Here is a 24,125-nt window from a genome sequence, read left to right as displayed (position 1 = left end):
TTGAAACTGCACTCACTGGAAGTACTGCTTACTTTGGAAGATGCTGATGTCTGTGCAGTCACAGAGATATGGTTCAAGGCTACAGAAATGACCCCATCCATGCGAGATTACAATGCTTTCCACACGTTCAGACCTTAAAATGAACTTGAAAGAACCAAAGGTGGTGGTGTATTCATCTTCATTAAAGACAAATACATCTCAAGACTGGTCAAACAGTACAACTCCCTAGAGCTAGTCCAAGTCCAACTAATTGTAGGTAAAACCCTGTTCCATACCATTGTTAGCTATAGGTCCTCCACTATGAACCATGAGAACCACTCTGCCTACCTGGACCTACTTGAATCTCTCACTATATAGCCAAATACCTTGGTCATGGATGATTTTAACTTTACTTCCATCGACTGGAAGTCATATATAAGCCCAAACATGCTCGCTCTAAGGTTCCTGGACTTTCTTAATACAAATGCTCTGGAACACATAGTCTGCACCCCCACAAGGGGCTTGAATGCCCTAGAATTAGTACTCACCAACATAGGGGTTTCTCTGCACTACACCTGTGTGTTGTTCTCCTAGTAAGGTCTGATCATAAAGCAGTCTCATTCAAAGTATGATCATACCTGACAACCCCCCCCCCAAGAGCACAAAAGGATGAGCATTTTCTACAAAGCAAACTATAGCCTCTTAAATGATGGCATAAATATTTTCAAACCCCCTGCTGTCACTGTCAACAATGACTCCTATACAGAGGTCTACACAAATGCCCTGTATAAACACCTGTAACAATGTATATACTCAGCTGTACCTGAACAAATAAAAACAAGGTCCTCACAAAAAAAAAAAAAGCCATCCTGGTGGACATCAAGCATAAATAGGTTACACAACAAGATGAAGAAACTAATGTCTAAGAACAAGAGGGAACTGAGTCAACAGGAAAGACACCCTCCACAGGGTTACATAACTTCTGGAGTCCTCTAAAGCCAATTATGAAGCTAAACAAGCATCCCTAGCTAAGATTAATCACAAGGCATTCTTTAGCTACATCAGAAATATAAAAGGGAAGGCCCAGCTTTGTGCCAAAGCAGTAGGGAAAAGTACCAGTTATACTAACCCGGAGGACATCACCAGCTGCTAGCCAACAGATTTGATGCAAAATTCATGTCCCCCCATCTCCATCAGACATACATTAAACATACCTGACACCAGTTCTCTACATATTATCTCCAAAGAGCAGGTCATAACCTCACTCTCCATGGCCAAAAACGTAGCCTCTATGGGACCAGATAGCATCCCAGGCTGTCTACTAAATGGTCTAAAAGACCTAGCTGAACCACTTGGCACTCTATTCAACCACAGTCTAAGTACTTGCTTTGTCCCAGCAGAGTGGAAAACAGCAACAGTAATTCCCTTACACAAAGGGGGTCCATCAACTGACCTTGGAAACTATACATCCATAAGCCTGACCAACCTTATCTGCAAGGCCATTAAGAGAATCATCAAGGACTTTACCAACAACAACACAGATCTTCAAACTCCTGACTTGACAAAGTTTGGCTTTGTTAAGAGTAGATCATGCTTATTAAACCTGGTAGATTTCTTCTAGAATGTCACCAAAGCCCTGGATGAAGGCAAAATAGTACATGCAGCCTATTGTGACTTAGCCAAGGCTTTTGACACAATTCCTCACTCAGGCATAATTGAGGAACTCACCCAGCTGGAAATTAACCCATATGTCACTAGATGGGTAGCCAAATGGCTCAACAACAGAACCCATATAGTCAGTTGGGGATTCCACCTCTACCAGCAGACCAGTTACCAGTAGTGTACCACAATAATCTGTGCTGGGCCCATTACTGTTTGGAATCTATTTCTCAGAAGTCCAGGCAAAAATAGATGTTCTGTAGCTTACTAAGTTTGTCGATGATTGCAAACTGGGTGCAATCATTGAATCCCCCATCAATGTTAACATACTACAAAAATGGCTTACATAGACAAATAACTGGTGCCAAAGCCACGGACTTAAAACTAAATGCAAAAAAATGCATTATCATCCCTTTTAGCAAAGAGAAGTCTCTGCAAATTACAATATTAGCAGTAACCCCCATAGCTCAAACCCTGTGGTGAGAGATTTGGGAACAAAGGTTGATAGCAACCTTAACTTTGATCACCATGTGTCCAAAGTGGTAAGCAAGGCCTTCTATGTTACACATCTCATAAGTAAGAGCATCACATCCAGAGTTAAGGATGATATAACTCTCCTGTAATCATCCCTCATCAGACCAGTAATGGAGCAGAACTCTACCTTCTCTATGTACCTAACCAGACACCTGCAGCAGATGGAGAGATCTAAGAGGGTTCTCACCAAGAAAATTCAGGGCCTCAACACTTGACCTACATAGACAGATTAAAGGCCCTGTCACTGTACTGTGTATCTTATAGGCTGCTGAGAGATGACTTGTGCCTGCTATGAGCAGTCCCAGACCCTGCCTTAATTTATTATTTATTTTATTTATTTATTTGCATTTGTTTACCAGGATGAACCAGCTGGGCCAGAAGTGCCCATTTTCAGTGGAGTCCCGGGATGAAAAGCTCCATATATAACACATTTCACATACAATACAGGATTTACATTAATAAAGACATTTAGTACATATTATTGGCAGCTTATATAATTGGTGAAAATAACATAAGTAATCATTTTCAAATCAAAGATATTATGCAAGCAATACAAAGTATATACATGAGAACATTCCATAGGCGTAGTTTTCAGCTAGCAAAATGTATATATAGGACACTTCATGCAGTGGGTGCAAAGCAGATATAGGAAATAATTAGAGACTAGGTACTTAAACTTTTCACACGTTTAGGAAGTGTAATAGCCGAGTGATAGGCTATATGATTCCTGTTGCAGGAATCAGCAAAGTCGGTGGATATTGTTACAGATATAAGTTGTGGTAAGATATTAAGGTAGGCTGGAAGAGTACCTGAATGTCTCACCTGGATCAATGGTAGGTCTATAAGGGTTAAGGTTTAGGAAGAGAAGGTATAGACAGGAGAGATCAATGGTAAGAGAATGAGGGGTAGTAGAGGGGAAGTGGACAGGATGGAGAGGCAGAGTAAGTAAAAAGACAGGTGGATGTGAACGGAGGATGCCAGAGTTGTAGAGTGGGGGTGAGAATAGTTGTGATGGTTGAAGTTAGGTTATATGAGATGTGGCATTAGCACATGTGCACAGCCAAGATGAGAAGAGGTGTTGTTTGAGAGATGTCTTGAAGAAGGTTACTGAGCAGGTGGATCTAAGTGTTGGGGGAGGGAGTTCCAAAGTTTTATGATGGTAAAGGAAGAAAGCATCTGGGCAGCCAAAAGTTTGTTTTTTTCTACATTTATGAGCAGTTGGTTGTTGGATCGGAGCGGTCTGTTAGGATGGTATAAAGTAAGTATAGAAGATAGAGCAGGGCAGATGGATAGATTATGAAAAAGTTTGCAAACTGTAGTTAGTTGGATAAAGGTGAGATAGTTGGGGAGTTCAAGCCATTTCAGGTTGCATAATGATAAGCAGTGGTGGGATGAGTAGGAAGCATTAGTTACAAACAGCAATTTTGTTGTAGCATGAGTCTAGTTTGGACTTTAGAGAGGACTGAATGTTGGTGAGGAGGGGGACACTGTATAAAAGAGAGAGTATTAGAAAAAAAGAGGTAAGGGAAAGATGGGGTGATGCAGTGAGTAGATGTTTGTGTCGGTAGAGAGTGCCAAGCTTTTGATGCGTCTTTTTGACAATGGACTGGATGTGCAGGTTCAATGTGCTGTTTTCATCTATGATGACACCTAGGGGTTTTGTGCTAGATACAATGTCGATGGTGGTACCATTTAAGGATTGAATGGTGAAGTTCTCTTTTTATAGGGGTCTGGACTTTTGGAGGCAAATATTACTAGTTTGGTTTTGTTGGGTTCAGGGCAAGATGATTATTAAACATCCAAATTTCAGTGGAGGTGAGGGCATTTTGGGTGAGTTGGTGTAGTTCTGAGGAGTTGTTTGCAGTGTAGATGATGGTGGAGTCATCTGCATACTGGATGACTGAGCCTTGAGAGAGTGCGGTGTAGAAGATATTGATAAATATGCTAAACAGAAATGGGCCTAAAATGGAGCCTTGAGAAACACCAGTGGTGGTGTTTAGAAAAGAGGAGTAAGAGTTCTTCCATTTAGTTGATTGTTGCCCATTAGTGAGTACTTAGTGATCCAGTTTAAAGTTTGAGGTGAGATACCTATGTTAGAGAGTTATGTTAGAAGGAGAGAGTGGGATATAGTATCAAAAACTTTAGAAAGTGCAAGATATAGGGAAAATATGATTTTACCAGCATCACACGCTCAGCTGACAGTGCCCATGAATGATATGAGGGCAGTGGTGGTACTATGTCCTGGCCTAAATCCATGTTGGGTGGGGGAGAGGATGTGGTTGTGAGTCAGATGGTGAAGAAGTTGAGAATGACTACATTTAATGGTGTGGAAGGTGGTGGTGTCTATGATGGGGCCCCTCTTGTGTAGAGGAAGGGTATACACTTTTTTCCAGATGATGGGCATATAGGATTCTTGGATAGATCTGTTCAGAAGAATACTGATAGGGTAAGCAATTGAGTTGGCTGAGATTTGCAGCCATTTGGCTGGTATATGGTCAGGGACATTTGTGCATGGTTTGAGTTTTAGAAGCAATTTTGTAATAGTCGAGGTGGGTATAGGTGACAGAGTAAAGTTGGAAATACAGAGTGTACTGGTATTAGCTGTGGAGATGTCTGTGGTGGACAAGTTGGTCTTGGGAAGGTAGCGGCTATAGTATCTATGAAATAGTAGTTGAAGGTTGCAGCAATTTCAGTGGGTGTTTTATTTGGGTCTGGGCAAGGATTATTACTAGAGCCTAGGTTTAGTAAAGAGTTGAGGGAGCTCCAGAATTTCTTTGGGTTTTGCTTGTGTTGATTTTGTAATGTAAGGTAATATTCTTTTTTGTTTTGTAGTACTAGTCACTTAACCTGGTTTCAGAGCAGTGTGTATTGAATGAGGTCAGATGAGTTTTTGTTTTTTTGGCAGATTTTCCATTATTTTGTCTCTGTGTTTCATTAGATTCTTAGTGGATCTTGTTAGGCAGCTGGCGGGGTTGGTCTTTACTCTCTTTTTTTCTAAGAGGAGTGAGATTTTTTAACATGCTGAGGAAGGTTGAGTTGAAGAACTCAACTGCCCCATCAAGGGGAAGTGATTTTAGTGCATCCCAGTTGATGAAAGCAACCTTTGCTTAAAGCTAGATGGAGAAAACTGGGATTCATCTCTGATAACCCTGTACTCATGTTTATTAATTGTTGTGGTACATTCATGTTGTATAAACGCCAGTAAGTGGTCACTTACACATTTGAAGAGTGTACCAGTGGATGTGATCTTATTTTGTCAGACACTAAAATCTAGTCTAGGATTGAGCCATTAGTATTAATTTTATTAGGCCTGATTATGGTGTTAACTAGCTGGGTGAACCTATATATATTGATATTGCAGTTAGAGTGGTGTGGGGATATGTCTAGCCAGTTGATATTTACGTCTCCCAGTATGATACTCTCATTTGTTATGTTAATAGATGCCCAGGCAAGGATTTCCTCAAGAATTGGGATGTTATTGCCTAGGGGAATGTAAATGACTATCACACAGAGGTTTTTGCAATTATTCATTTTAAGGAAAGAAACTAGAGGTTCGGCTGCGGAAAACTGTGGGATGGGTTTTGTATATGGGACAATAGTGAAGGACATGGGGTATATTAAAGAGATGCCTCCACCTTTTTTGGGGGGGGTCTGTCATCCCTAAGACAGGTGAAATCTGAAGGAAGGAATTCTATGTCCTTAACATAGGGTTTTAGCCATGTTTCAGTTACGGCAATAATATTGGGTTTGTTGTGGGTTATCCATGCATAAAAGTCAGGTATTTTATTTCTGATGCTTTGAAGGTTAATTGTAGTGAAGTGTATTGATTTATGGGAGTTAGGAGGTTGCAGAGGAGAGGAAATGGGACCTGGGTTGGGATGTATGTCTCCATGTAGCAAGAGATTTGTTACAGGATATGGGAGAGTAGTGTATTCTAGTTTCCATTTTACTTTGAATAATGTAGAGAGAAAATATTGTTGTGGTGATGGTAGGGGTGGATTTTTACTCTGGTACATAATAATATGTCTGTGTTGTAAAGGCTGGCTGACATTTGTGAGAAGGTAGTGGTGTATTCAGACTGTATGGGGAGAGAGGATAATGGACAGCTGGAGGAAGACGTAGAAGAATGATGTAGAGAGGTTAGATGTAGTAGGATATTGAAAGAGAATGATAAGGTAAGTAGAGTAGTGATAGTACAGATGGACATTGTAGTATGGGATGTGGCTGACTAAAGGAACGAAAATTAGTGTGCAATAGTGAGATGTGGTGATGGAGAAGAGGTTGTACTGATGTGGTAATTATGAGGGTGAGTTAAGATGTTGGGTATGTGTGGGTTTGGTTGGAGGTATGGCTAATGGTGTAATGTGAGGGGAAGTAAAGACGTGTGGCTAGTGGTGCAATGAGAGGGGAATTGGAGTAGGATAATTGGATTGTTGGTTAGGGGGAGGAGATAGAGTAAGTATAAATGTAATTGATGTAGGAGTGGGTGGGAATGGGGTAGGGTAGGGGAGTAGAGTGAGCCCGAGTGCAGTGAGTGTGATCGGAACAGGTTGAAATCAACTGCAGAGTTGCTGTCTGGAAAGAAAACTATCAGCAAGGTAGGAAATATGGAGGGGGAGCAGATGATCTAAGTATTTAATGATGCCACCACAGCTCAGGGGAGCAATAAGTAAACTCTCAAGAGGAAAAGAGAGGGAATAGACAGGACTGACAGGGCTGGGAAGCTTACAATAAGATTATGTTAGGAGACTGAGAGAAGGGGGCTAAGAGCCAGGGCTTGGAGAAAGCTGTGAGAAAACAGGTTTGACTAGACTAGGAAACTTACAATAGAATTATGTTAGTAGAACAAGAAAAGGGGGACAGGCTATGAACCAGACTTGGAGAAAGCTGTGAGAAGGGAAAAAGAATCAACAAGCTAGCCAGTTGAGTACCTAAAGGTGTCTGTTTATCTATGTGAACTCAAAATCAGATTAAATAGAGCATCAGGGAAGTAGAATATAAAATAAATGTAAAGCTTTGGGAAACTGTATATATTTTTACAATAAATGGGAGAATAAAATATAAGAATATAAAATAAATGCAAAGCTTTGGAAAAATTTATATATCTGTTACAATAAATGGAAGGAAAATGGGGGGGGGGCTCCAGTAGTGCTCCCAGCAGAAGAATCAGTAGGAGCATCACAGAGAGATTATATTATTTGTTTTTGTTGGAACTTTGAATGTGTTTAAGGCAACTGCTCACAGTCTCTTGATAAAAGTAGGGCTTGCAGCAGCTTTTACTGGTTTGTATGGGGTTCTGCTGTCTGTGTTGTTGTATGCAGGCAGTTGCTTCAGGGTTTTTTTATTTGTTTGTTTTTGTTGGACCATTGAATGTGTTTAAGGGAACTGCTCACAGTCTGTTGATAAAAGTAGGACTTGCAGTAGCTTTTACTGGTTTGTACATGGTTCCACTCTTAATGGAAATGCTGCACATCCACAAGTCAAATAGGACAAGATTCACTTGCTTTAGGGATCTTAACCTAGACTGCAACATTAAACAGGACATGTTGGACAGACAGATATGTCTCCCAGAGATTGCCACTCCTCTTGAACAAACTCCCAGTTCATATAAAGCAGAGATCCTCAATGACCCTATTTAAGTGTAAGTTAGACAACTGGATGGAATGCCATAAATTTACCCTGGGGGTGTCACCTATGTCCCTTCTGGTGTCCCTCTTGGATAAGGACAGTCAGTGTTGATCATTGACTTGTGCTGCAAATATAGACCATACAGCTTGGTCAATAAGGGAACAAGGATATAAACATGGCTAGGCTTGTAAAGGCCCTAGGGCTAATAGCCTAGTAACCTCCTATAAACCTATCAACCTATACTCCCTTTATGTTTTTGAAGAAGGTTGTATTTTGTGAATTAATTACTGAAATAGATTTATGTGTACTTTCTTGCTATTACTTCCCCTCATTTGGCAGAAGGAAGATTCCCCTATCAGATCCAATCTGATCCATCCATCCTAATTCCACAGTGGGTGTCATCCTTCCATCTTGAGTTCACAGTACAGGCAGTGGTCACACTCCCTGGTATATTGATAGCAGTGTTGTCATTCCCTCCTTCACATTTGGTGGCCAGTGGTGAGGATGATTGATTAAAGTTATTCCACATAAAACAGCTTATCATCAAAGATATATTCATTAATCATTCAGCTTAGTTTAGAAACAGGCATAAAATGAGTTCTTTTAACAACTATGACAAAATGTCAGTGACACAAGTTACAAACAAATCCAAAACCAAAAGAATCCAGCAGGCTAATATACCCAGAGGGAGACGGTAACTGCTTTGTGCACCATGCAGCATGGAGACTGTACAGGAGGCAGGCAAAGGACAGTCTGTTTCATTCCAGGAGGACTTTAAAATTCAATTGGAATTACAGAGACTGCCTCTTGCAATGAATCAAATGAAACTCAAAGCTACAGAATGAATGCAACTGACAGATGCACAGAGAGCTCCTAAAGCAGAGGAGAGATAAAACAATACACACCTAAAAAGATTATCTGCCAATGAAAAAGACACAAAAGACATGATAAGTGCGTATAAATCACACCAAATAAATACAGGTCAGTACAAAATGTCTCCCTCAGTATCAATATGTAAACAGTTTGGATAGCTTTATAAGGACCCTTGAAAGGGTATGCATTCAGTGCCAAGTTCAACAGGGGCAATGGGTGAGGTCTTTAACTGCTTTCCTCATGGGTAGAACAATGCATGCAGCTTTAAAACTCTGATGTTGACTGTTTAACTTTTACAAAAGTGAAACGTTGTACAAAAAGAACTTTTTCAGAATTGTCTTCTGTCAATGTAACTGCAGAATTCAGATTTATAAAAACAAGTCTAGCTCTTCTAAAAAAACGTTTCGTGTAGATCTAGCAGATATGCTTTATTCAGTGTATCTGGTGTCTGTACTTCTTTGTCTGGTCTTTTTTACCCTTTAAGATCACACTTCTCTTGATTAAGTAATATCCTCTTTAATTTCTATAGCCTGTGGTCTGTTTCTGATCGAACTTCTTTACCATAGACATATGCATATACCTGGACTTTCTCACATCTGTATCATTGTGTTAGTTCATTTTCTATCTAATTATATCTCATTGATATACATGTAAATATTCTCCACTCCGCCCATAAGCAACTGTTATTCTCCCTTGTAAGATGACAGCTACTATAGCATTCCAGCCATCATCTATTTGCAAAATAACTGACATACTCACACCCCAATATTTTAATGTCGGTACACTTTTAAATAGCTTAATGAGCATTTCAAAACTCTTCTTTTCTGCATAGTCCTTTTGAACACTCATGATACTGAAGAAACACCAAATATGAATCTATAGTAACTGTACATTTCTAACTACATATAAATGTACAGAATTTGAAACATGGTTTGTCTCTCATTCTAAAAAAACCTTTGACATTTTTCTACTATTTACTTTATTTAGCCATTGCCCATATGTACAAATGCAAATCACATTTTGTTTCACAAAGGTAACTATCCCATTCACCCATTTTGTTGGATATAAGCAGTTCTCAATGATAGATATGTTTTCCATTGATTTTTCTTCATGTTTGTTTAAGATCTGAGAGCTGCAAGAACTTTCCTTGGAGTATGCATGTCTAATATACCATGAAACATCATATGTATGTGGTATTTTCCTGGCAAATGTTCTACTTCTATAAATAAGTCATCCTAGTTAGGCAGGTTTTTATTCCTATGTCTCTGCATAATATCTGAGATGTATTTGTGGCTCTGTGACTGTTCACATGAACCATTTAGCTTCACACAGTGAAGTAGGTATGCTTTTTTAATTCATGCAAGACAAACAATCCCAAATATTAGAAAAGTTGGTTTATGTTCTTTATTTTGAAAAATGATTTTGTATTTTTCATGCAGACATGCCATCAGTTTCTGATCCAATCGTACAAGACCACGAGGTGGCCAGAATAAGATGAAAATGTCCATACAGCTCTCTGTATAATATTAAGCATATCTTCAGTTTTGACACCATGCGATATCAGGATTATAAGCAGTAGCATTGAATGATGCTGTCTAACTTAAATGAGTTGTCAATACAAAACGTGAATTATCTAGAAGACTATACACCACAACTCATGCAAATCACTATATCTAGCTTATTAGCATTACAAATATGTGTACATTACCGTAATGAATTTAGCTGTTTTTGCTTTTCTGCTATTCATTTAGGAGCTAAGGGAGATGGGGAGGCTTTATCAAAGACAATCAGTGAGTATTAGGTGAGTCAGGTACAACTCTGGTAAATGTAATATCTCTTGCATTTTCACACAACCTGACACCCTCTTGAGCTGTTTTCCTAAAACCAGTTTTTAATTGTGTAAATATCTAATGTTTGACTGTAATCACCTTAAGGAAACAATGGCAACAGCAATGTTTTCAGACACATGCACTGCCTCTCATTGATAAGACAAGTTTACAATCTTTTAACTGTAATGAAATAAAACTAATGTTCATTGCCTTTGCAGAATAGTTGCTTTCACATTCATTTCACATTCCCTCAAAGATAGTGAGCTTCTAGATGACCATAAGTCTGATGGTGATTAGTGTTAAAGAACAATGGTCCAGTAAGACATTTCAGATTATTTTTCTTGTGAGCCATACACTAATACGCTAGACCAATGACTGCGATCAAGTAAAGGTAATATCTTTTACCTCCACATGTAGTTTCCTTTCCCAACTTAAAGTTAACCACTTTTCAAGTGACTACATCTTTGATAGTTGACTGTCATCAAAGTTAAAGAAATAATAATATACCTGTTGCCCTCAGACACAGGTACTGTTCAATCTTGAGAAGAAATATAGATTACTGTTTAATTGGGCTGAAGTAGTTGTATTTTGCATTTACCCAAAAACTAACTCTTCACTGTCACCCCCCCCCCCAAAAAATAATTTTGACTGTTATATCTCAAATGTTTGAATGCAGTCATAAGAAAGAAATAACTACAGCAGTAATATATTTTAACATATTTTTCTTGCACAGGCTCTGCCCACATAGCATGCTTAGCAAGCCACAGTGATGACCATATAACTATGGCCAAACAAATAATTGTTGCTTTTCTACTTAATCATCCTGTCTTAACTCCCACCAAAATATATCCAGTATTTGACAAGCTACACCTCTAGTGTTTAATAAGAATTATTATCTGTTTTTTGCAGGACCAGCATTATTAACTCCACTGCTTGCCTAACTGCCATAAAATAAATCCAAGGACTCTTGTTGTGGTCAGTGTTGAATGTCTTTTATGCTGTGTTAGCATACTTGCAAGATGAACAGTTACTGAGGATAACAGTGTCTGCTCTATATACTGATTTCTTGAACAGTGACTAGAAACTGCTGCTAAGCAAGGACTTTTATTGCCATGAGTACCCAGTGCCAGTGTTTATTTCACATAATAACAAGTGAAGGGTTGGTTAAATGTAGCTTGATACTGTGCAAGACTTAAACTTCAGGTTAATTGTTCCATTAGTAGATTAATTAAACTAATGACATATCATGCAGTTAGAAGAAAAGGCTACAGCTCTGATGTGTTAATAATGTGCTTCCTGTTTCAGGGCTACATAATTTGAATCTTTCTACCTTCATTTGTATGGCCTCAAACAAAACATTTCTCTGGACAGGGCTTTGGGGAATTTGGGAAAGGTTTCTTAATGCTCTACTGGAAACCATGTTTAATAACTCCTTATTAAATTATATAAATACATACATATATATATATATATATATATATATATATATATATATAACAAATATATTAAATAATCTTGACACCTGCAGTTTTGTTTTCTGTTGGTGTTTAACTAGGTAATTATTATACCTAATGGTTAAATATAATGATCTGTTGTGCAGCTACATATCCTCATTTAAAGTTATGTATAGTGTTTTATTTCTAGGCTAGAGCATCTTCTTAAAATACTTTCAGGGTTACGTTCTCAGTCTGTTAGACATCATTTTAAAGCTATTGTAATCTCAAATGCACCTTTTGGCATCATTACATAATTTTTGACCTCCTCGATAACTATATAAAAGGTAGAAATATTGTAAACTGTCTGACATCCCCAGGGAACTACTTGATTAATTGTAAGAGGTCAGCTGGCAAATGTGAAGGTGCTCTTTTCCCTGTTTTGTGGAAAGGTCTACTGTTCAGCTGTAAATCACTTTCTGTGTGCTAAGGTAAAGAAGTTCTCAAGACTTGTGCTATGCTATCTATAGCATACAGGTGTTGTTTATCATGTTTTCTGCTTGATGTATTAAATATGAGTAGCATTCCACTGCAATGAACAGCCTTATTGCTTCTTGAACTTAATCTATGGTCTTGCTTATTAAAATGACATTCTGCTGAAATAAGCTACTGATTGCAAGTGCATTGACTGTAAGTAACTCGTGTTCTAATGTATACAGGATTGTGTAGATTTACAATATAGTTCTTTCTCTGCTGTACTATAATCACTAGTCACTCATCATCTGCTTTCAACAGTCCTGTCACAATGGGATACATAAGGGTTTTCAAGTGTTCTGTAAAAACAGCAATGCTGTGTAAAAACAACAATGCTGAAAAACATTATTTTTTTGTTTTCCATATGTTTGATGCACAAAACTGGTTAATCCCTTCCCCCCAACAGAGTTTGACAGACCCTAAATCCGTACATTATTCAGTCACATTCTGGACCTTGCTATGATGTCAGCATCCAGTCTTCGTTTTCTAACATTTCTATTAAGGAAAGCCATGACCTTTTTAGTGCATATGTACACTAGCTCAGAGATCTAGTCTGAAAAAAAAAATAAGAAATAAAAAACACAAAAAAATAAATACATTTTTTTTTTGCACATTACAATACAAAGAAAGCAACTTCTTTATTGTAAGACTTCTTCAAAATTCTGTCTTTCCTCCCAGTATGCCTTTACATGTTATGTTTCTTAAAATACCTATATTCATCTAGAATAGAACATATCATCACTACAGCTTGACAGTGTACCAACTTTCAATGTTTCTATGGCCATCTTTCTGCATTTTTCTTCAGGAGATATTCAGCCCAATTCAGAACCCACTATTCAAAATACTCTGTTATCTGCCCTGTCTGACATCGCTTGCAGCTTAAAGATTTTCAAACAGTATAGGGTCATAGTACATGTATGAATGCCAGACGAATCAGGTACAGAGGCTCTTTACTTTATGCCTGAATTAACCTTGTTAGCCCGGTTTTATTCTTACTCATTAAAATATGACTTATTCTTACTCACTAAAATGTGACCATGCTAACACAGTATGAGATTTATCTTTGCAAGCCTTCAACCTGCACTACTGAAAAGGTCAAGAGTTGCCAATGTCTACACCCCAATATATTAAACACCTCCATTAAAATACACTATTCACTGGCTGACAATATAAAATAGAAGCAATTACCCAAGGTAACTTCAAAAATCAAATGGACACCCATAACTGACTATAGTTCTTTAAAGGCACCAACAAGATTAGCCTCTATATTTATATACATTAATTCCAGCTTATCACCCAGAATGGCACACAGTGTCCTTGTTTTGATTTTCTGTAATAATTCATCACACACACACTTCAGAGGAATGATGAATTGCATAAGCAATCAAGGATAAATAGGCCAACCTATTTACCTGATACACAAAGTAACCACATGCCCACCTTTGATACTTCTCAATGTAACAAAAAATATGGCTCTGTCTCTGAATTTCAAAGACTTCAAGTCACAAGAAGTGAAAGTAATTTCAGTGCCAGTACATTATACTTGCCAAGTAAATATTTTTACAAAACCTTTCTCCTAACCTCAGATGATGTTGTTGAAGCATCCAAAATGTGCTGATTGACTCTTCTTACCATACCCAGTTCTTTTGCCCTGGCTAAAGGCATGAACATTAAGACACCACAAAACCATGGTTCTCATGATAACTTTCACACATTTTATTTGTAGTTTTCTCTTTTCCTGTAACATAAATTTTTCAGTGTTGGGATGACTGAAATGTATTTATTTATTTCGCATTTGTTAACCAGGAAAATTTGACTGGGATGACTGACATACCCCTTTTCATTTTATGCATGGGAAGAAATGCTCCAAAGCTAAGTACAGTTGAAGCAATTACTACAGATTCAATTGAAGATGCACATGTAGTAAAAACCTAATAAGATGCATATATGAATTAACAGTAGAAGAAATTCTAATAAATAATTATGAATACTTCAATTTACAAAATAGGAAATGAAAAAAACTTTCATGGGGAGGGTCAGTAGACGCTAAGTATATATGGTCAAAAAGTGTACATTGTTAGGGATGAAAAGGTCAGGGAAGAAGAAGTTTAGTGGAGGGAGTATCATTTATACTCAAAGTAACAGAGATTAATTAATCAAGAGAAGAATCTAATGTACAGATCACAGTAAAGAAAAGATAAAGTAGGGGAGGGAAGTTTGAGTGAATCTGGCATACAGCAGGATCAAAGACAGGATTTGGAGAGATACTCTTTAATAGCAGGTTTGAAGTTATGTTAAGTGGGGATTAGCCTTAGATGAATAAGTAGGGTGTTCCATATTTCTGCAGCAGAGCTGGCGTAAATTGATTTCCCTGAAAGGTTTGTAAATCTGGTGGTTTTAAAGAGAGATGGGTTACCAGATCTTAAAGGCCTCAAAGGGGAGTAGTATTTGAGAGTATTTTTTAGGTCAGGATAGTTTTCTGGTTGACCTAAAAAATACATATTAAAGTCTCTGTCCCTCTGCACAGTCTTCTGTAGAGCCTTGAAAAGCAATCATTGCCCAACATTTCGTGCTAGAAATACCAGTTATTTTTTTAAATACCTTTGTGGTCATAGTTAAAATGGGTCAAATGATGCCATTTCTAAGGACATAAATTGCCACTAGAAAATTGATATTACCTACTGGGATGATAAGTTTCTTACCCATTGCATTCGTAACATGTGGAAAAGATATTCCGTGTTCCCTTAAAAATGTAAAAACACGACATAGCAACTGAATGGGTAACTGCCACTTTCAACCTGATAGTAATGCTTGGGATCTACTATCCATAGTGAAATTGTCTTTTCTTATCAATACGGAGACAACGTAGCTAAACTTCTTAATAGCACTTTAGCCATAAATTTAATATCAGTCTAAGAACCTATAACTGAAATAGAGTCTAAGTGTTTTCTTTTACAATTTGCTATTTCTACATACTATTCAATAGTCACATTTAAAAATGTTTGCTACATTACACATTCAATTCAAACAGATGGTATTGGTAAACGCTTGAGTTGTTGCTGTAATGTTTATAGTACTTTACGTATGTTATTTTCAGCTCAACTGCAATATAATAATACTTTAAGCAGTTTGACTAATTCTTATTATGTTGCATGAAATCAGCGATTCAAGCAGACAAAATAAATTAGTCAAAATATCACCCACATGCAAAAACTAAGAAAGAAACAATTTTTGCAAGGTTGCAATGACTACTATATAAATCCACATTTGAGGAGATTCATCCCTGTATCACCATTATGTAAAATACTAACTCCAAGGTTTCACGTCCATTGAGAAATTTGAAAAAAACAATTAGAAATCACTAATAATACATTAATACATTAATAGCAACCTGCTGACAATGATTATCAATGAAACATAGAAACTGATGAATTTCAAAGCAATGAATTTTACCAGACAGGTTGTAAATTTATGTTGTGTTTACTGTTTTCATTCGCTAAATCTTTTCTTCGTTACATCCTCTGTTGTCACACTTTTGTCCTTCATCCAACCTCTATTTATTAAAGATGCACATCATTCTTTCTCTCTTCTGATAATCAGTGTATTTACTTTCTACATTTTTTTCTCCTCAGTCATTCTTCTTAGGTATAACAGTCACAAACTGTTATGCCTTTTTTAGCTAATAATGCATAACAATTATTAAGCCTATAAATAATTTACAGTACCACAACTTTCTGTTATTCAACTCATGACAACTATTATTAAGTGAATTACCTTACCTGTGTTAGTATCTCATATTCATTTAATTTATGCTTTTCTAACATCTTACAGAAACACTGCTTCTGCATCAATAACTACCAGTCATAGAATTAAAACATATTAATGATATTGTTTATACTGTAAATTAATTGGAAGACATTTTATTAAGGTAGGACACTACTTTCATTTCTGATTTGCAACACTCAATCACATTCTCCATGTGATATTAAGCCAAAAAAAAAAATACTAAAGAGCACTTCAGTCATAATCATTTCACTCAGTAGATAATGACTGCTTTTATTCAACAGCTCCAAGCTGCTTGATAGCCATTTTAATGCTAAGTTTCACTGGCTACTGTTAAGTTGTGCATGTCTATTTATTTATTTACATTTGTTTACCAGGAAATTCCAATTGGACACAGGTAAGAAGCAAAGGGAAGACCACTGGCTCAGCTTTCAACAACAGTACAACACCAAATGTTCCTTCTTATAGGAGCAGCAATCGCTGAGTATACTTCTTCACAAGCCTTTTGTCAGCAAAAACAGATAAACCAGCACGTAAACGTTTAAGACTGGAACAAGACTTCTTTATTCACAAAACAGTAAACCCAAGCGCTTTCGCCTGAGAGTCTCAGGCTTTTTCAAGGTGAAATAACTGTGTGGCCATTCAGCATATATAACACTCTTAATAGGCCAAACCCATTAATTAGATCATAAAGAATGAATCAATTAAAAAATTAAAAACAGTTGTTGTTACCTTCAAATAACCTAGTTCATGTTTAAAGTGCTGTGGTGCTTATAAAACCAATATTCATTAAACATCCATACAACTGCATAATTTAAAAAGTCTGTGTATAATTTAAAATAAAGTTGCACTCATACTGAGTAAACTGTACAAAAGTAAAAAGTTTTTGTAGCCACATACTAAATAATGTTCACCTTTATAAAAAATGTGCCACCAAAAAACATATTACTTGGTGTGAACAAGTAATACAAATTGTCTAACCAAATGCAACCATCATAAGTCCGTCTTTGGAAGCATTGAGTTTAAATGTAATGAATTAAGACCTAAACCTTATAAGGAAATGTATGTGAATGAATACCCCAGAACCAAAACGCATTGAAATATGTATTGTTAAATGTAAACAAAAAATACTTTAAAATTACAATTTATTCCTCCTCATTTTAAGTATGCTCCTTAGACTAGCTGAGCCAGTGGTCTTCCCTTTGCTTCTTAGTTTTGGTGCTGTGTTTCTTTTTCAATTGGACACAGGTCCTTTTTCAGCAGATGCCCGGGGAGAAAAGCTCCACATCACGTACATGATAAATAGAGATACAAAGTTGCAGCAATAGTAGACAACATTACAGGTTGTTGGCTTTAATACAATAACAATATATTGATTATCAACAGTATATACAGTAAATGTTGCAAGTTGTCAGACAAGATTTTAAAGTATGTAAAGACAATTAGCTAATTCTGACTGTAGTTAGTAGTGGCGGTAGTATAGTCGGGTTAAGAGTCTAGGTTGGGGGGTAAGGGTGGGGGTGTTAGTCTGGATTAGAACAAGGACAAAGCAAGTGCAAATTTAAATGGAATTTGAGTGCAGTCTTGAAAAGGCTGCAGGAAGGTAGAGTTATAGAGGGTGGAAGATTGTTCCAAAGTTTAGATATGATACATGAAAATATGGCTTCTCCTCCTGAGTATTTGGGTTTGAAAACAGTGAGTTGATTTTTGTTGCTTGATCTTAGGGGCCTAGTGGGGTAATAGGGTTGGAGAAGGGTTTGAGGGGAAGAGATGTTAAGGGGGTGGTTAATAAACTTATGAACGAGGGTGAGTTGATAAAAGTGAAGGAGTTGTGGGAGTTCTAGGCAGTTTAGTTCTTTAAGGGAGATGCAATGATGGCTGCAGTAAGAGGTTTCAGTGGCAAATTTAGCAATTTTGTTGTAACAAGCATCCAGCTTGTGTAGGTCTGTATGTCTAAGGTTGGTATGTATGGGGGATGCATAGAATAGGGTGGAGATTAGCTGAGAATTGGCTGTGGAGATTCTAGCTGCCTTGGTTAGGAATTGGCGGTTTCGATATAATACACCAAGTTTCTTGTGAACTTTTTTTATTGTGAGAGATATGTGGGTGTGAAATTTAAGTTTGCTGTCTATTTCCACACCAAGTAATTTTGTGTGTTCTGATGGAGAGATGATGGAATTGTCCTTGGTGAGAATGTTGAAGTGGGAGGTGTTTTGGGTAGCTTTGGAAGGTTGGAACAGGAGAAGTTTTGTCTTACTTGGGTTGAGTAGGAGCTGAGCAATGGACAGCCAGCTTTCTTCAGAAGAGAATGATTCCTGTGTGATTTGTTGTAGTTCTGGTAGAGAGGGGGCAGAGCAGATGAGAGCAGAGTCATCTGCGTACTGTATAAGAGATGCTTGTGTGGTGGCAGTATGTAGGTTGTTAGGGAAAAATGAGAATAGCAGAGGGCCAAGGATAGACCCTTGGAGAACTCCGAGAGTAACTGGAAGGCAAGGTGATAGGTTATTGTCCTGCATTACTGATTCCTGGTGTCTGTGTGGATAACACTGGAACCAGTTGCAAGCTGATTGTGAGAAGGAGAGGTTGGGGAGAGTAGAGAGTAGTAGCTCATGAGATACCATGTCAAATGCCTTTGAGAGATCTAGAAATACAGCAGTAGAGAAGAGGCCATTGTTTTTGTGATGAAGTATAGTGTTGGTGAAAGAGAGCATAGCGGAGGTAGTGCTGTGATATGGCCTGAAACTATGTTGGGTTTTGGAGAGGAGATTATTAGCTAGGTGGCAGTTGAACACCTGGGTGTTGATACATTTTTCAAGTATCTTGGAGAGAGGATAGCAATGGGGTGGTAATTGGAGAGGTCAGTGGAGGGGGTGCCTTTGTGGAGGGGAATGATGTGGGATATTTTCCATACTGAGGGAACATAGCCTTCTGTTATGGGACATTTGATTAGAATTGAAATTGGGTAGGCTAGTGTATCAGCTGCAATTTTCAAGTATTCTGAGGGGAAGTTGTCAGCTGCGAGTTTGGTGCGTTTAAGTTTTGACAATAGTCTTTTTATGTTGGAGGTAGGTACCGAGGTGAAGAAGAAAAGAGGACTGGGGGGTTAGGGTTAGAAGCTGGGGGGGGGTTGTTATTGGGAAGTGTTGTTTGTTTAGAGATGTTATAGTTTCAGTGAAGTGTTTGTTAAAGGATTCAGCAATACTGCTTTAGGAGGGGGGAATTGATGGCTGGGGGTATCAACCTTCCCTGGGTGGAGGATAGTGTTAATAGTGGACCAGAATTGCTTAGGGTTGTGGTTGGTAGAGTTTAGGGTGGATATATAGTAGAGAGATTTGTCTAATTACTTTTTGCTTTTTGGCTTTATTGCACAGTTCAAGGAATGATTGCCTATTTGAGTTATTTTTTGTTAGTCACCAGTGCTCCCAGGCCTTATCTCTGGATTTCATTAGGGTTCTGGTCTTTTGTAACCATGGGGCATTCCTGGATCTGACTTTGGCATTTCTTAGAGGAGCATGGGTGTTAAGGATGGAGAGGAAGGTACTGTTGAAGAAGTGGACAGCTTCATCTAGGTTGAGGTATTTTAGTGGTGACCAGTTAATTTTTTGCAGGGAGGAGATGAAGGAGTTGGGACTGAAGTTGGACTTGTTCCATATTTGTCTGTGGATAATGTGCTTGAGACTTTTTGTGTGGTGCCTAATTAGGAAAGTCGGGGAGTGGTCACTAAGGCTGTCAGGTAAGCAGCTTGCTAGGTAAGAGTGAGGGGCTTTGTTGACTAGGATCCGGTCAAATAAGGTATGATTGTTAGGGTTTTTGTTGATTCGGATAGGGGATTGGATGAGTTGAGTGAACCCATGCAGATTAAGGTGAATGGTTGGGAGATTCTTATTACAGGATAGCCAGTTGATGTTAAAGTCACCGAGAATGATGGTTTCCTGGGGTAGAGATAGAGTAGCTCAGCTCAAGAGATTTTCTAGGGGTTCATAGGTTCATAGGTTTATACTAGGCTATCTGCCCTAAGGCATTTATAAGCCTAGCCCAAATTTTTGTGGCTTACGCCACCCCTTATATGAAAAAATACTGTGCCCATTAGTTTGTTGTGCCTCTGTCCAGCAGTGACACAGAGATGATTCCCGGGGTAAACCTACGATCTCCCGTCCACAGGTCTAGATTTCTCTTGAACAGAGTCAGCGAGGTGCTCTGCCTCACATGGACCGGGATTTTATTCCACAGCATAGGGAGTCTCTGAGTGATAAATCTATCCCTCCAGCACGTCCTATTTATATCCGTGCTAAGGTTTAAGTCACTTGCTCTAGTGGTTTTGGTGGATTTGGATTTTTTGAGGTGGAGCATGTCCATTAATTCCGGGTTGGACATGGCCTTGTATGTCAGGCACATGTCACCTCTGAGCAGACGGTATGCGACTGAATAGAGCTGGAGTTTCTTCAATCTGGCAGCATATGACAGATTTTGGAGTCCCTTTATCCTTTTGGTGAGGAACTTTTGGGGTCTCCAATTGCTGCAGATGTCGGGTGAGATACATCCCGAATGGGGCATTGTACTCGATCATTGGTCTGATAAGTGAAGAGTACAGGGGAACAATGACCTCACTAGATCTGGATGTGAATCCCTTCATGATCAGGTGGGCAATGTAGAAGGTCTTTCTAACCACTTTAGCAACGTGAGTGTCAAAAGAAAGGCCACTGTCAACCTGGGTTCCCAGGTCCCTGATAACCTCTTCTGTGCTTAGTGGATTGCCACCTATATGGTAGCTTGGGGTTACCTTGTTTTTCCCGAAGGGTATGACTATACATTTTTGGCGTTTAACTTCAGGCCATGGCTCTGGCACCAGCTATCTGTTTCCGTGAGTCCCTTCTGAAGGATATCCGTGTCCGATGCACTTTCCACTATGGCGCCCAGTTTGCAGTCGTCTGCAAACTTTGTCAGCCAAAGTCCTCCCATGTCGGCCTGTACTTCTGAGAAGTAGATGCCAAACAATAGGGGGCCAAGGACCGAGCCCTGTGGGACACCACTTGTGACCGGCTTGGAGTCTGACATAGTGCCAGCAACTCTAACCCTGTGGGTTCTGTCCTTAAGCCAGTTTGCAACCCATCTTGTGACATATGGGTTTACATTTAAGCTGGTAAGTTTTTCTACAATACCCGAGTGGGGTATTGTGTCAAAAGCCTTTGCAAGGTCAAGGTAGGCTGTATGGACTGCCTTTCCCTCATCAATGGCCTTGGTGACTGTTTCAAGAAGTCGACCAAGTTCAAAAGGCATGATCTTCCCTTGACAAAGCCAAACTGGGTCGGGTCCAATGTCTGCAAGTCCCCTATATCTTTGTTTATGTGCTCCATTATGATCCTCTCCATAGCTTTGCAGACTAGACTTGTTAAGCTTATGGGGCGGTAATTACCAGGGTCCGTGGGCGCCACCTTTGTGGAGTGGGACCACAGTTGCCGTACGCCACTCTTTGGGCACGTATCCTGTGGTAAGGCTGAGATTAAACAGCTGCCTTATGTGCGGGTTTAATTCCTCATTTAGCTCGTGTAGCACACAGCCGGGGACACCATCCGGTCCCATTGATGCTGTGTTTTAGCTTTAGAGAGCAGCTTTCACCTGCGCATTTGAGATGTCCGGGAGGCTACACTCGGCTGGGATAGTTATCTCTCCTTTAGCGGGGAGGGGGGTGAAGTTTGCACTGAACCTGTCTGCCAGTATGTTGGCAATGTCTGTGGGTTCAGTGATTTTGAATTATTTTGGACTAATTCTGAGCATATCTGGGAGTTTCCACCCAGGTTCCTAACATAGCTGAAAAAGGCCTTATGATTGTCCTTTGAATCCATGGCAATTTTTCTCTCAAAATTGGCCTTAGTTGATTTTATGAGTGCTCGTATTTTTTGCTAATAATGATCAGGGTGACTTCCCTTTTATGGATTTTGTTCTATCATGTAATAGCTTTCTCCTCTTATTGTAAAGTTTGTTAATGGCTGGGGTCCACCAGACTGGATGTTTGCCCTTTGTGGAAAGAGTCTTGGTTTTATTTGGGATTGCCTGATCCATGCAGTCCTGGAGGTGTTCATAGAAGGCATTTGTAAGGGCTTCTGCAGCTTGGGTTGTGGTTTCCACTGGCTCAGGGGCCTTGAAGGATACCACACCAGTCTTGAGTAGTGTGAAGTTTGCTTTAGAGAAGTTCTTCACTATGGTCTTTTTGTTTGGGGTGGGGGCGGGATGTGGATTTCCAGTGAGATTAGTTTATGATCAGATCTCACCAATGAGGGATATACTTCGGTGTGGAGCATTTTGTCCCCATGTTTGTGACAATGAGATCTAGTATATTTTCTCCTCTCATGGGAACAGTGACTAGCTGTTCCATGGCATTTGAATTTATGAACTCCAGGAACCATTGGGCTAGAAAGTTAGGGCTTGAGTAATGTTCCCAGTCTATATTCGGGTAGTTGAAGTCACCCAATATGATGGTGTTTGGAGATACATTTATACCCTCCAGTGTCTTCAGGAAGGCTGTGTGGGGTTCCTGAGTTTGAGAGGGTGGCCTGTAGCATGCTACAATTTGTAGAGCAGTTTTGCCTATGGTTAGTTGCACCTGGATGGTTTCCGAGCTTCATGCGTTGCCACCAACCTGGAGGTGTGGGTATCCTTTATGAATATGGATACACCCCTCCTTTTGTGGTGTGGTCCAGGTTTTGGGGCGGAACGCATGATATGAGGTAAAACCTAATAGTGCGGGGTGCTTTCAGGAGCCTTGTACCAGGTTTCAGTTACAGCACAGACATCGATGTTCTCCATACTGAGAAGGGCCTCAAGTGCGTGCATTTTGAGATTTAGACTTCTGGCATTGAGCAGCATTACCCTCAGTTTCTTCCCATTTTTGTTTTCTAGGGTGGTAGGTTTAGAATTTGAGCCTTGCCTAAAAAGGCACTATGGGGGTGGGAAGAGCCTTAGGCAATATCCAGAATCCCAGGGTGACAGGTGCAAGCCGTCCCTTGAAGCAGCGTGGCTTGTCAAGCATGTCATCCCAGGCAGACAGACACTGGATCCCCTTTGAATGACACCAGACATTAAGCCAATTGTTAAAGCTGATCATCTTGTCTCTATATTGTGGCATCATTCTTGGTGAAGGAAGGATACTGCTCAGGGTTAGGGTCATACCTGTCTGGGCTACATAATCAGAGAGCTCCTCTATGTCTCTTTTCATGTAGTCCAGGGAGGTACATCTCAGGTCGTTCACACCAGCATGGACAATGACTGTGTCATATTTGTACTTGCCATGGAGTGACCCGAGTGCTTGTGTTATGTGGCGGATTCTAGAACCCGATAGGCAGCTTACTGTGACCCTCTCCTTGTTCAGCCTGGTGAGTGGGACGTCAGTGTGTCTGACTATGGAGTCACCTATGACAAGTATGTTTGGTGTTGTATTTGGCCTTAAGGGCTGTGACTGCTTTGCACACTGCTTTTATGGTTTATGTGTTGCTTGTGGGGTGTCTTGAGGTAGCAGTTGTTTGGGTGTCTGCTTTGGAGGCCTCTGCTGTTTAGGTAAATTTTTGCTCAGAGCCTCCGAGTATGTCTTTGTGTGTTTATGTGTTTGATTCAGTGGAGTGGTAGCATTATGTGAGGCTGGTTTTGTGGTGTGTGTAGTTGCCTTCTCCTCCTGTCTGGTCTTGCCAGTCCTGAGTTGAGAGAGCTCAGCCTCCAGTTTGGCTAAACAGCTGCATCTCTCGCAAGTATTTGTGTTATGTGGGAGGAGGAGAGGGTTGTCTGTGTACATGAGGCAGTTATAACATTGCCTCAAGATTCCCAGATTCACCAGCTGGACCGGAGAGGAGATTGACAACTGACATTTGGACATGCTAGAATA

The sequence above is a fragment of the Protopterus annectens genome, chromosome 10.part0 (assembly GCF_019279795.1).
Source record: "Protopterus annectens isolate FY-2018-M chromosome 10.part0, PAN1.0, whole genome shotgun sequence".
NCBI lineage: Eukaryota > Metazoa > Chordata > Ceratodontiformes > Protopteridae > Protopterus > Protopterus annectens.
Note: the sequence above shows the minus strand (reverse complement) of the source record.